Source organism: Neltuma alba, unplaced genomic scaffold (assembly GCF_004799145.2).
Source record: "Neltuma alba isolate B1F8T4 unplaced genomic scaffold, ASM479914v2 tig00006773_pilon, whole genome shotgun sequence".
Lineage (NCBI taxonomy): Eukaryota > Viridiplantae > Streptophyta > Magnoliopsida > Fabales > Fabaceae > Neltuma > Neltuma alba.
This window is the reverse complement of record NW_021634578.1, coordinates 13,027-26,963: the sequence shown is the minus strand read 5'-3', so window position 1 is coordinate 26,963 and position 13,937 is coordinate 13,027. Positions and strand designations below refer to the sequence as shown.

At 32.8% G+C, this 13,937-nt stretch overlaps 1 long non-coding RNA gene and 1 pseudogene across 3 annotated transcripts; both read left to right on the top strand.

Moving 5' to 3' along the window:
- Nucleotides 1-604: 604 nt before the first annotated feature.
- On the top strand, nucleotides 605-3,022 carry LOC114751151 (phosphoribosylformylglycinamidine cyclo-ligase, chloroplastic/mitochondrial-like; annotated as a pseudogene).
- Nucleotides 3,023-3,142: 120 nt separating this feature from the next.
- LOC114751148 (uncharacterized) lies at nucleotides 3,143-6,807 on the top strand. 3 transcript variants are annotated; one of them, XR_003740717.1, is made up of 4 exons: nucleotides 3,143-3,211; nucleotides 3,300-3,457; nucleotides 4,632-4,724; nucleotides 4,820-6,807. It is a non-coding gene; the product is annotated as an uncharacterized LOC114751148 (long non-coding RNA). The 3 variants fall into 3 exon arrangements; XR_003740718.1 differs by lacking the exons at nucleotides 3,143-3,211; nucleotides 3,300-3,457 and having other exon boundaries at nucleotides 3,487-4,724; nucleotides 4,820-6,176; nucleotides 6,497-6,807; XR_003740716.1 differs by lacking the exons at nucleotides 3,143-3,211; nucleotides 3,300-3,457 and having other exon boundaries at nucleotides 3,487-4,724.
- Nucleotides 6,808-13,937: the final 7,130 nt, after the last annotated feature.

Sequence of the window (13,937 nt, the reverse complement as noted above, 5' to 3'; positions counted from 1 at the left end):
AGACCCCAATCTACTTGTTTATACATTTTTTCTTAAAATAATCATTCTAATAATGATAATTTTAGTCAACACATTTGATTAGTAAGAATACCTTAAAAAAAAATAACACCTATTTATTACAAATAACTAACTTAATTTATTTCTTTAATCTCCTTAAATTAGTTAACTATCTCTTATAATCAAAAGTGGAAGTAGTACAATATACCTGAATGTATATATCCACATAGTTGGTATAATTGTTGTACTACCTCCCTCCTTGTTAATAAATTTTTGATATAAAAATATTTTAGTCATTTAATTATATTTGCAAAATATTAGATCAGTTACTCTTAAGATTTTAGGTGTTTGATTTGGAATATAATATTTTCGTGCTTTTTCATTTGCCATTTTTTCTTACAAAAATTAAAATAATAAATAAAATCTAAAAATAAGATAGCCAGGGAATAATATTAGAGTATGCGGATTAAATACGTAGAAAAATTTGTTTTAATTTATGAAAAAAATGTTTCTGACAAACACTTTCTAGACACCCGTGTCTTGCTCCTCCCGCTGGGCCGTGTTTCTGAGAAACACTTCCTACCCCTAGACACCCGCGTCTTGCTCCTCCCTCTGGGCAGCGCTTCTGCAGCGTCCGTTTCTGTGCTCGCGTTCGCCGCTATCTTCTGTGCTCCCTCTTCTCCAGGTTTTTCTGTCTTCTGTTTTGTCCTTCATTTGTTTGGTTTCTTCGTCTTCTTCTTCTTCTTATTTATACAGACTCTTGCTTCGAATGAAATCTGCTTATTGTGTTTTGTTTTAACGACTTTCTGCTTCAACTCTGCTTCCTTTGCGTGTGTTTTCTTTTCTCAAAGATTTCTAGTCAATAGCCGCTGCTTTTGTGTGCGCGTGTGTTCCCTTAGATTGTTTGTTCTAAAGATTATATGTATATTTTCTAGAATTTAAATTTTATTAAAAATTATCAAAAGGAAAAAGGCAAATTTATTTAAAGTAGTGTTTATATTTTAGCGCATAAATTACGCACAGCTGATATATTGCTGATATTCTGCGATTTCTAAGCAACAAGCAACAGGGTCTTTTTGCCACCTTGACTGTCCCTTTCATCTTCTGGTTTTGGTTCTGAAACCTTCAATTTCTCTAGCCGTTTACACTATTCTTCGTAATTCCATTCTAATAGCAGTTTCGTAATAACCACACAAATTCCTGATGACAGTTATGAGAATCGAAGCTTGCGCAGACCTATCGCGTTGCTTTGCTGGTGTTTCCATCCGACCAAGGCCTAATAAGTACAATGAGAATTGTCAATGCACAAGTATCCGCAATGGCGGTAAATTTCATTTCGTACATGGAGCAGTTGGAGAATTGAGAATTGGATCAATTGGTTCGTGCAGCCACGTAAAATCTAAGTTGAGGGATAGTGTCGTAGCAGGTGCTTTGAACAATAACCAAGGTCTTAAATACAAGGATGCTGGTGTTGATATTGATGCTGGTTCAGAACTTGTACGAAGGATAGCAAAAATGGCACCTCGAATAGGAGGCTTTGGTGGTCTTTTCGCTCACGGTATTTTCTCTTTCAACCATGTATTAATCCTTCTAATAGGCTTCGATAAAGTAAGACTAACCAACTTCTTTTGGATAGGTGATGATTCATATCTTGTCGCCGGCACCGATGGTGTGGGTACTAAAGTGAGCATGGCTTTTGAAACTGGAATTTACGAGAGACGATTGGAATTGATTTGGTTGGCAACTGGGTTCTTTTGTTTTACTTTTCACGGTAAAAAATAATCACGTGTTGGTTAATACTTGTGTTTTGATTATGCTCTTTACTTTAGGTTGCAATGAGCGTCAATGACATCGTTACTTCTGAGGCAAAGCCACAATTTTTCCTTGATTACTTTGCCACGGGGCACCTTGATGTTGACGTTGCTGAAAAGGTAGTAATAAATGTGCATACAGTTGCATAAAATTAGCCATAAATTTTCTTATTGTTCAAAGAACGACAACTAAATATTGATTTATCAACAGAATACTAGAATAGTTTATCATATTCACACCTAATTTTGTAAAATGCAGGTTATAAAAGGAATCGTTGATGGTTGCCAGCAATCTGATTGCCCCCTCTTGGGAGGAGAGGTATTGAAAGTCTTATAATTTACTTTATTTGTAGCAGGTATTTAATTTATTGTTCATTAATCCATTGGCCCCCACCAGATGACTAAAGCATTTACCGTTAAATTATTTTTTCCATGGCTAAGTATAATTCTCCACTATGTGTCTGAAAGATGAGCAGTCACAAGTTCTGGGATTAGATGTAGTCTTGAGCTTTTGTAGCCCAGACTTATTATTTAGATTGACATTTTAAACAATCAACTATAAATGATTGCTTATTTTTTTCAGTTTAATGTAGCAAGGTAGATAACTGACACATAATTCTTCTGACAGTGATCTATGTTTAACAGTCAAGTAGTTTATTCAGCTGCAATTTTATCGGAGAAATATTAACCCTATGAATATATCATTAATTTATTATTTGAAAATTTTGGATGTTGTAAATGGACCTTCTTCCATATGCTTACTCGCTGACACTCATGTATCTGACATTATAAATGCCAAGATTTTTTCTTTTGACATGTATCTGACATTATAGATGCCAAGATTTTTTCTTTTGACAAAAGAATCATTTCATTAATAACCAGAAAGAAGTCTACCAAACAACCAGAAACAGAAACCAAAAGAAACAGACAGAAGCTACAACAATCCAAAAAAACAGACTAAAGGCAACGTTTAAACAAACAGCAAAAGGAAACCAAAAAAACAAAAGACAGAAAAGGTTGATTTCACATCTTTTCAGACTGCAGAGATGCCTGGTCTCTATAGAAAAGGTGAGTATGATCTTAGTGGCTGGGCAGTTGGTATCGTAAAGAAGGACTCTGTGATCAATGGGAAGAACATAGTTGCTGGTGATGTTCTTATCGGTCTCCCATCAAGTGGAGTTCATTCTAATGGCTTTTCTCTTGTTCAGAGGTGAGGTATGGGTAAAGAATCGATTAGATTTTGCAAATTTGTTCATTTAGTTTTATTCTTGACTAATATTAATAACATATATCTTTACAGAGTGCTTGCTCAAAGTGGGCTTTCCTTGCAGGACCAATTTCCTGGTGGGGATGTTTCGACTGCAGAAGCTCTAATGGCCCCAACTGTTATTTATGTTAAAAAGGTCATTATCTTTTGTGACTTGTGATAATGTTTTATTTAGTTCCTGAATGCATTTTTACTGACAAATGAGTATTCTTTCTTAATTTCAGTTCTTGACTTAGTTAGCAAGGGAGGGGTTAAGGGAATTGCTCACATCACTGGTGGTGGTTTCACAGATAATATACCCAGAGTGTTTCCTGAAGGCCTAGGCGCCTATATATACAATGACTCATGGGAAGCTCCTCCTGTGTTCAAATGGCTTCAGGAGGTAAAACTGCTGCCATTTTATATTTCCATTGAAAAGTGATTTTGTTGAAAATTATATGGAGATGATTTAATACTGATGATTTCGTACATTATTGGGCTCGAAATATAGAAGATAGCGAGATGAGGCGAACATTTAATATGGGCATAGGGATGGTACTTGTAGTGAGTCCTGAGGCGTCAATTAAAATACTTGATAATGGGAACGAATTGGACAAAGTCTACAAAATTGGTGAGGTTGTAAGAGGCAAGGGAGTGAGCTATTGTTGACTCAGGTATTTTGACGATAATCATGTTACCTTTTAGATACATTTCCGTGACACAAATTTCACATTTTAGATCCGGGTAACTGGTTTATTTGGAGCTCTGTCTCTTCTACATAAAAGTTCCTGGGTTAGCAGTATTTTTCACGATGCACTAGTAATCGAATTGCTCGTAAAGATGTTCTGTTTTGCTTTTTATGTTGGAAGTCATTGAGGTTCAATGATCATGCCATGTAATCGGAAAACCTAATCTTAATGCCATGGATTCCCATCTAGATCTAATAAAAGCCCCAGTTCAACTTGAAGTGTATGAAGTTTTTTTTTTTTTTAAAGTTACAAGTGTATAAAGTTTTGAAAAAATTGGTGAAAAATTCCTGTTTAAAAATTTAGTTGGCTAAAATGACTTGAATTTGAGAGAGTACAACTATGATCCGTGAGTACAATATATTTTTCGTTGTGTGCAACATATTATCAATGATATGCAACAATTATCAATACGGAAGTTATTTGCACACAACAGAAGATATGTTACACTCACATATCAATATAACTATTCAATCTCTTCCACTCAAGCCATATGTTTGTGTCGGCTCACTGGTGGCTCTAGAGACAAATTAATGTTCACAAGGATTAGATGGCTTGGATTAAATTGCATCTGGCTTTGTGCAAGCCCAAGCCGTTATTAATTATTGACTTCACTTGGGCTTAGTGCATAGTTGACAGAGACCCAGGATTTGAATTTCAAACTTTTGAAACTCCCCCGCTAACTACAGACCTGCGGGAGTGCTATTTCTTTAATCACAACCACAAATGAAATCACAAACCAGATAAAAGGAACTCGTCTTCCTTCTATATTGGCAAGGAGAAGAAGAGAGCGTTTAACACATCATTCTCGCTTTGTTCTTGTCGTCCCAGCCTCTTGCTTCTCCTACTTTAAGTTGTAGCCCAGCTCGATGCGCCCCTAAACGCCAGGCCGTGTATAATCACATTGCTCTTGTTTATGATTAGGTACACCTTCTTCTTCTTCTTATTTTGTATCATACCTTAACACTCCTTTTTTTTTTTCCCCTATTTATGTTTTTTTTTTTTGTCTATTTCCTTAGCTCAATGATTTCTTCAACCCGGGTCAGCATCGCATTTGGAAGAAGCCCGTAGTGTCATGGAGGCATGCTGTTTCTTGACAACTGAATCAAATGTTTTGAGCCCCCGTCCCTAATGTGCTATTTGTTTGAACTTTGAAATAGCATGTGCTTAATGATCTGGTGAACATGATAATGGCAAAGATGCATTGGTGATGAGGTCGATGATGCTGGGGAGGCTGAGACGAGGAGATCTTGGTTTGTGCTGCTGCATTTGACTTGAGGTGAGGTTGCAACGGTAGGGAGCTGCTGCTAAAATAACTGTCTGCATCTTACAATAGTTCAGGTTATGTTCTAGCGGACCCTTGAATGTGTCACCCAATGATCGTCTCAGTAAATTTTGGTGTCAATCCTTTTTCAGGGCATTTTTATTTTTTCTGCTATTTTTTCTATTTATCAGAATGTGAGGGATGCGATTGCTTCAGAGGATTCAATCTGTTATCTCTTCTGGGTTTATTATTCGGGTATTCTGTCAAAGTGTAACTGGAAAAAATTTTGAAATGAGGAGGGAAACACTTTTTTCAAAGTGAGGTTGAGGGTTAAAACTTACTTATCAAAAGTGATGTAGAAGAAGATTAAATATGCAATCATTGTGGACAATGCTAATCTGCATTGAAAAGAAACAAAAGGGAGTGTCTCACAATGATGTTATTCTGCATCTTACTGCCTTCTCTGTCTTGGAGTATGAATACTTTGCTGCCCTTGGTCTTGTGGTTAAAGCATTCTGTATCAAGGTTAGTTGATCAAGGTCAATATAAAATATTAAGATTAGTTAATGTTAATCATAATAATCAAACCTAAGTGATCATATCTCTGACTTTTGTTCCTGAATCCTAACTGCCTTTCATGTGATACCTTAACCTCAAGCAAGCTAAGAAAACACCTTCAACCAGCAGTAGCATTTACAATTGCTTTGACTAACGTGTGGATTTCATTTTAAAAAACGTCAGTAGACTCAGCTTTCTGTTATGCAGTATTGTATTGTTGTTTTGCCAGTTGTTTGGCGTGTGTTTCCAACATTAAAGTTTTTGGATTAAGTCGAAACTACTCTTTACATTCTAGGATGTTCGGTAGTTCTGTTTGCAGGTGACTTAAGAGACTATGGGGTTTGGCTTGGTGTGAGTTAGATCTTGAACGGTTTGATTCTTCTTCTCATGTTTTGTGTTATTTTTTCAAGTCAGTTTCTTGCTTTGTGTATGCCTAGGGGGTTAACCTTTGGTTGTGGATCTTCATCAGTGGTGATACCGAGGAAGAACAAATAATGTGGCAGTCATGCTTTTGCTATCTTCCAGTAGAGAGGGTGCATGATAGCCAGTGACCTGTACGTTCTGTTTGCTTTGTGGAGTCCTTTAAAAACGCTAAGATATATTCTGACTTTTGAATTATCTTGACATGCTCAGCTTGCCTCTCAGCAAAGAAAGGTTGTTTTGAAACTATGTCCTTTTTGGCTGGTGGGTAAAGTCATTTGCATTGGGGAGGGTGTAGAATATTTTTTTGTTCATGTTGAAATTGTGTATTCATGGGATTCTATCATCATGCCATAAAGAGTTATGCAATCTAAGTGAGGCTAACGATCCTAATTTGGCTGCTATTGTTCTTGTGCTTTTATTATTTTTGTGCTGATGATGTTTACTTTTGCAGGTTGAGGTAGAATTTAGGCCCGTGTTTTTTTGCTCCTGCATTTGCGCTCTTAGTAGAGGATGACATAATAAATCCCAAGACCAAAACTATAAAACCATGAAGAGTGTTCATTTTACATTACTATGGAGGAGAGCAAGTATAGAAATTTGTTCATCTTGCCTAGGAGAGATTCATCATGTCTTCATAAGCTGTGGTTTATCTATATTGAGTAGCAATATAATATGTAGACATTTTATTTTGCTTGTCTCCTTAAACCTTGCAATTACATTATGCATTTAATGAAATATTCTTTTTTAATTGTTATATATGTAGTCAGTGGGCTTTACTGGTTTTGTTGATTTCATTATGTTATTGAATTGAATATGCAGGTTATAGGAGAGTAGGAGACATTGAAAGCATAAGGAAAAATGTATTAAGTTATTAATATAGTATTGAGTTGAATACTGCAGCTCTACAAAGGAGAAAAAGCAATATGATCATCAATAGTAATGGTAGCAAACCTGAAATTGAGGAGAATGAAAGAGAAACGGTGTTAAGAAATTAATATAAAGTAAGGTTTGCAGTGTTTGACTAGCTAGAATAGAAAATTGAGGGATTTTTTTTTTTTGTTTCCATATCATTTAAACTGTAAGAGGTTTATTTAAGAATATAGACGAAAATCTTTAGATATTGGTTTACCCAAACGCCAAAGATTGATTTCACAGCCTCTTATGTTGAATCTAATTTTGTGATCATTTTCAACTTTGTCATGAACTGAAAGTATGCATTAAATGCCATTTACTGAGATTAGGTGAGTTTAAATGCGCAAACAAAGGGGCCATGAATTGTTACTGATAAGCTTCGGCCAAACCTTGAAGGCTGTGGGGAAAATGTGTAGTAACTTTCATTTTTCTTTAACTGACAATTTCAATCTGGCAAGGGGAAAAAAAAAAAAAAATCAAGAGGGTCCAACATAACCAAGCTTTACATGGTAAGTGCAGCAGTATAGCGCAAGTAGGCCTCCGTTAACTTTGTGAACTTTATTTTGTATTGTTAAAAAGAACGGTTAGTTTTTGAAGAAAGTCACCTTTATTTTATTTTTTCCCCACATAAATGCACCCTGTAGGTTGTAGATGTCATAAAGTGAACAGTTGGCTGAAAGTTGGTTGCATGCATGCTGCAAATTGTTGTAAAAAAAATATTCAAGAGGAATGTGACTTGTGCATTAGTCTGCATCATTACTTTGTTTTTTGGGGTAAAAGTCTGCATCATTACTTTATTTGTGCTTGGAGGTCTTTATAAGATTAGAAAACACAATTTTGTTTATCTAACCTTCATTATTAAAAAAAAATAAAGGCGTGTTGGGTGGCAAATGAAAACTTAAAGTACAAAAACTTGTAAGAAAGCAATGATTATTCTATTCTTATCATGCATAAATAATTATCATTATTTTATGGCTTTTTGATAAGGCGTAAAAATTATGAAATTTAACTTAATTTAAGTATGTAATAACCATATATGTATAATGGGGATTTTTCACACTCAAATAAAATGTAAGAGAATTATGTGACAATACTTTTTAAGTGAATCATGCTCAATTTAGCCTTTTTTATAAATATTATTCAATGTTCAATCTTAGTACTACTCCTATGCATGTGCTTTTCAATATGGTCAGTCTTTAAAGTTCATTAATATTTATATACCAATGTATATAACTCGCAATAGTCCAACCCATTATATGAAAATTTGTTTGCATGCATACTCGACTTTCGAGAAAAAATAATTTCCCTTGTAAGTAGGGTGAACAGTAAGGTAAACTTCAAGTTGGCTTCATTTATAACTTCATTTGCCGTCACGTGCCACAGTGAGTTAGCGGGTAATTTCCTAATGCATGGGGATCATTGACCAACAAAACTTGAGCATAATTTGTTGTAACAAGCCAAGTTACACAAGTTTTTATGCTAGACTATTACTCCTCCGGTCTTTAATATAAGATCCATTTAACTAATTTGATTATATTAAGAAAGTTAGGTAAATTAATTAATTATAAGAAATGTGACACATTTTTCCTAAAATACCATAACTATCTTTTTTAATACCCCCTCTTCTTCTTCTACTTGATTATGGTTGAAGGAATATCCATGAGGGTAATTTAGAGAAAATTGATAAATATAAGAAATGGGTCTTATATTTAGGACCAAAACCAACTCAACAATTGAGTATTATATTAAGGACCATAAGAGTACCTTAAGAAGAACCCATGGATAACATTTTGCTGGTCAAGCAAGTGCATATCCATTTTCACAAGAACACCTAAACAAAAAGCTTATTCAGAGCTTTCTGTTCCTTTAATTGATTATGGAACGAATGTCCAGTTGAATGGAGAAGAAGAAGCAACAGGGAATAGGACTACTGCTGCAATCAAGGTAGGTATTATACGATTTTATGATAGTATATGCATGGTACTTTGCTGTTATTGTTGGTCTAGGAATCACTGCGATGCTTCTGCCACTATCAGAAAGCCCTCCCTACTCTTCCAGCATCAGTAATATTGCGGGTGTTGTTTATTTTTTGACCAGCTCTTGGCTCATAGTATTTGTGCTGCAATGCTCCTTGAATCTTTTGATGCTCTAAATTTAACTGTATTACTTGGATTTGGAAGTTGATTATCAAATATATTTTATTAGTTCATGAATATATACTGCATTTAAAATTATGTGTTTGATGTCACATCTCTGAATAAAAACTTTCAAACAGTGTGTCTCTTCTTTAACGTGCATATTTTTTTACTTTCTTTGTCTTTCATAACTAATTAGTTCCCCAATGATTGGAAAATATCTTTCTTAGACTATTAAATATATTTTATCAACAAATTTTATATCTTTCAATTTTTTCCCATGATTGGAAAAAATCCTAAGCATAGCGCGTTTAGGATCTGTTTTACCATAGCGTTTTTTTTCTAAAAATAATTTCATTATGTAACTTTTGAAGTTAGATTAATATGATCAACCTTAGTAACTTGCTTACTGATGCCTAAACAAAACATATAAAACAATCTTTGAAACACATTGGATAAATAATTTCTATTGAAATAGCAATAATTTTATAAACCATTTTGTTTGTAATAATATTCTACTCGTCATAGGAAAGTAAATAATTAGAGAATGCAGACACAACAGCATATGTAAAAGCTTCCGCAGGAAGTAAAATGTTTGTTTTCTTTTTTTTTGGGATAAGATCGGGAAGTGAACCTTTTTTGATTTTGGGTAAGGTCGAGAACTGAACATGAAACTGTAAAATGGGATTAAAAGTCATTCATCTGTTGAAGATTGTGATGGCGTAGGGAGTACATAAATTTGGGTTCATTTTACAATGCAAAATCAGCATTGTTATATTATTTTATAAATATGGTCGATTATTATAAAGGTGGTCTACTGTTACTCTCAATTTAATAAAAATTGAAATTGTTGATGATGGTGTCAAATGAATTGAAAATTTCAGTCATGTAGAGTCAACATTGTTATTACAATTCATTGTTATATTGATTTCAATTAGATTGAAATAACTCCAAATGTACAGTGGTGCGTGGGGAAGTGATCGCTGGACTATATTTTTTCACCATGCTTATAATAAAAAAGAAATTATAATATATGTCCTTAGATATTGTATGACGATGGATTAACATTTCTTCTAAAGTGACATGTTTTTTTTGAAGTTTCGATATCATTATTTTTAGATGTTCCGGTAGTGATTGCTCATGAAACTTAAAGATGATACTCTTCCGGTCCTAAATATAAGATCTATTTTGTGATATAAATTATATTACAGAATAGATCTTATGTTTAGAATCAGAGAAAGTAGTGTCCAGGAATTGGTCACTTTTTTAATGATGATTAAGCCATGTTATCATCCTTATGCATCATGTTATTAGTTTTTTCTAATGTGATGACCACGACGATGATAATTGTTTATTTTATCTGGATATCATATTCGAATATAATTATCTTGCAAACTAATTCAATGTATGAATAGCTTGTGAAAGCATCAAGATTATATTATTTCGCTATGTCAAAGCTCCCCATGCAACACACGGGATAACTCGTGCTAGTTATATTTGTACGTGCTCAAATTCAGATTTTTTTTAGCTAATCAAATTTTGAATTAGGAATTTTTTTACCAATTTTCTCTAAAGTTTATAATTATTAATTACATTCAAAGGAGCATAAGCTCGCAAAACAAGGGGTTAACAGCGCCGTGGTTCCAGGCCCTGATGCTTTGCGAGTGATGATTCAGTCTACTGCCCATACCTAGTTTTGTCTTTTCCCTTTTTTTTTCCCCTGTTGTATTGGGGGGAAAAACTTAATCAATTCAACTGTTTAAAGTTTAGGAAAATTTTAAAATAAATATGTTTATAATGTAAAAAGAAGGGAAAGAAAAACAATAATAAGGAAAAAAAAAAAGAACAAATCTAGTAGCGGGTGTCTGGACTGGGGGGTCGGGGGTGGGGTTAGTTAATAATTTAAAAAAAAAAAAGGAGAGCTTTTGTTTTTTTTTTTTTTGACAAGGGACAAAGAGGGCGTTTTGGAAACCACTAGTAAGGGTCACGTGAACCCCCCACTCCTCGTTAAAACATTGTATTCTCCCCACTCCCTCGTTCTGAACAGCTGCGACCTTCACTGTTCTGTTTCCTTCGGCCTCTCCTCCTGCTAGAGGAGGAAATCAAGCTCGGCGGGCTTAAGAAGACCGGTTTTTAAGGACTAAAATTTAAAAAATACTCCAATTTGCTATCTTTAAGTTAAAGGGTTCAGGGTCGGCCCGTAGGTTTTTGACCCGTTTAAGAAAAAAAAATACTATTTTTTATATTTTTTAATTTTTTTTCAAAAAAATGAAAATAAACAAATGAAAATGTTAATAAAAGACATAAATATAAATAAAATTAAGTCACAAATACAAAATATCATCATATATAAATATCTATTAAGATCTAAAAACATCTAAAATATTCATTAACAAGATAACAACATCTAAAAATTTTATCTATAGTGCAATTGTGCAATAAATAAACACTATCATTAATCTTTTGAAACTTTATCATTACTATAATCAATTACTCTTTTTCATAAGTATGTTTTTCTTTCGTAATAAAAATATCAAGTTTTTCTTTTTTATAGGAATTTTACTTTTAAATTTTGTAATCTAGCTATTATTTTACTTTAATGTGAGAAACATTGTTGTTGAAAGTCATGAATTTCTAATTCAAATTATAGAATCACAAGTTATATAAGTATAAAAATACCTTATTATCAAATATATATAGTTTTAAACGCATATAATATAAATCAAATTATTATTAAAGTCTAAATTAACCTATTTTTTAAAAATTTAATTGGATAAATTATTGTCTAAAAATAAATAAATCAAATCATTCTGTAAAATTTAATTTTAAAATGATAATAATAACTAAATATTTGAAATATTATTAACAATGTAAAAAATTAATAATATTAGAATTACATAAGAAAAATTTAAAAAAAATTATAAAAGAGCCTAAACTGGCAGGCCTTTTTAAGCCCTTGGCCCTCTAAGACCAACCCTCCAGGGCCTATTTCTCATTTGAAGGGAAAATTTTCAAACCCGACCCTCATAATTTTAGGGCCTAAACAGGCCGGCCGACAGGTTCAGCCTGTTTTCCTAGCTCTATCTCCTGCACAGCGCGACACCGAAAGAGAGATTCTGAGAGTGAGGTAAAGAGGGCAGATTTGGTTAGGTTGTCTTCCACGGTCTTGGTAAGTTTTTATAATAAAATGATAGATACAGGTTAAACTAAATAAATAAAAAATAAATTTAATAGAAATTATTTAAAAACAAAGGAAGAAAGGGTGTCTTATCTCATCCTCAAACGACAACGTTGGGGAAAGAGCATGCCATTCTCAGAGATTTGTTGAGCACGGCATGCGACCTGACACTATAGAACTTTAAAGAGAATAAGGATTTTAGTTAGTGAATAATTCTAATAAATGAAAAAAATTTATGGAAAAAGTGAGATTGTGATGATGGTTTGAAAAATACTTAATTTTGGTTTTTTTTTCCAATTAAAAGGAGCAAAATTTTGGGAAATTTTAGGAGGTTTGGAGAAAAATTTTATCGTTAGTAATTTTATAAATCAAATAGTTCTCAAATTATCATTACACTCTCATTTCAATCTCATTTTTTGAGTAAGAAAGAACTCTAAAATATAAGTGAATCTACTTCTACCAAACTTATTTGTTTTTTTCGTCTCTTTCTCTTGACCGTGTTCATTCTTCCCTTTGTCGCACCCTCAGCAGTAAGGTTGATAATCTTATTGAAATTACTGATATTTTATCATAAATCTCAAATCTAATTTGTTCAGTCATCAATATAAAATCTAATAAACTAGAGTAAATTATAAAATTTGAATTTAAGAGCCCATTATCATAAATCACAATTTATCAATCAAACACTAACTTTAATTTTCTAAAATCAGTCATTTGAACAAAAATATAAACCATACAACTTTTATTCTAGGGAGAATTAGAATCAAGGACCAAAAAAAAAAAACAACATTTATTTTAGAAGATCTTGAAAATCGTAATTATTTTAGAAGACCAAAAATTAAAATACAATTTTAAAAATACTAAATCACCCATAATAGCTTGACCTCTTATATTCTCTTTCTTATGACATTTCAGGTTTTTTGGATGAAATTTTAATTATTGTTCTTTTCTATCAACCATGGCATCTCACTCTATATAAAATTGAAAAACCATCAAATGTTGGATTTTAGATTGTGAATAACAAGTGGTTTGAATGTTATCATTTGGGACAAGAAGACTTGAAGATCTTGGAATAATAATGTTATTAATAATTACAAATTCTGAGTATGAATAGCAAAAAAGTATAGCTTAGGGAAGTTCTAACTTTTTGAAAAACTTGTGGGAAAAATGTAATTACATTATTTTGAAATAAATACCTAACAATATAAATTAGTAGCGAAGGAAAGCAACAACTACTACACTAAGGGTGGAAAAATCACGGAGAGATATGGAGGTGGGATAGAGAAAATTTGGTATTTTAGAATCAATATTTTAAATTTTGGTCCTTTTAAGTAATTCTAATTTTTACGGTATTTTTTAATAAATATTTCTTTCTACAGGTCCTTTATTCTAGTCTCATTAGCTTTATTAAATACTAAGTCATCAATTTAAATACCAAAAAATTCAAAATCTATCAAAACCTAAAATTTTCCTCTATGAAAAAAAAGAAGAAGAAAAAGCTAAAAAGAAAAGAAAAGAGAGAGATAAAAACTGACAAGCTTTTTAAAGAAAATCCAACCAAATATCCCTCTTTATTTTTATTATGACTGTACTTAGGTTATTGCATTAGATAGGTTGCTGCTTTTAATGACTCAGCCTCAATACTTGCTACGCTTGGTATCTTGCAT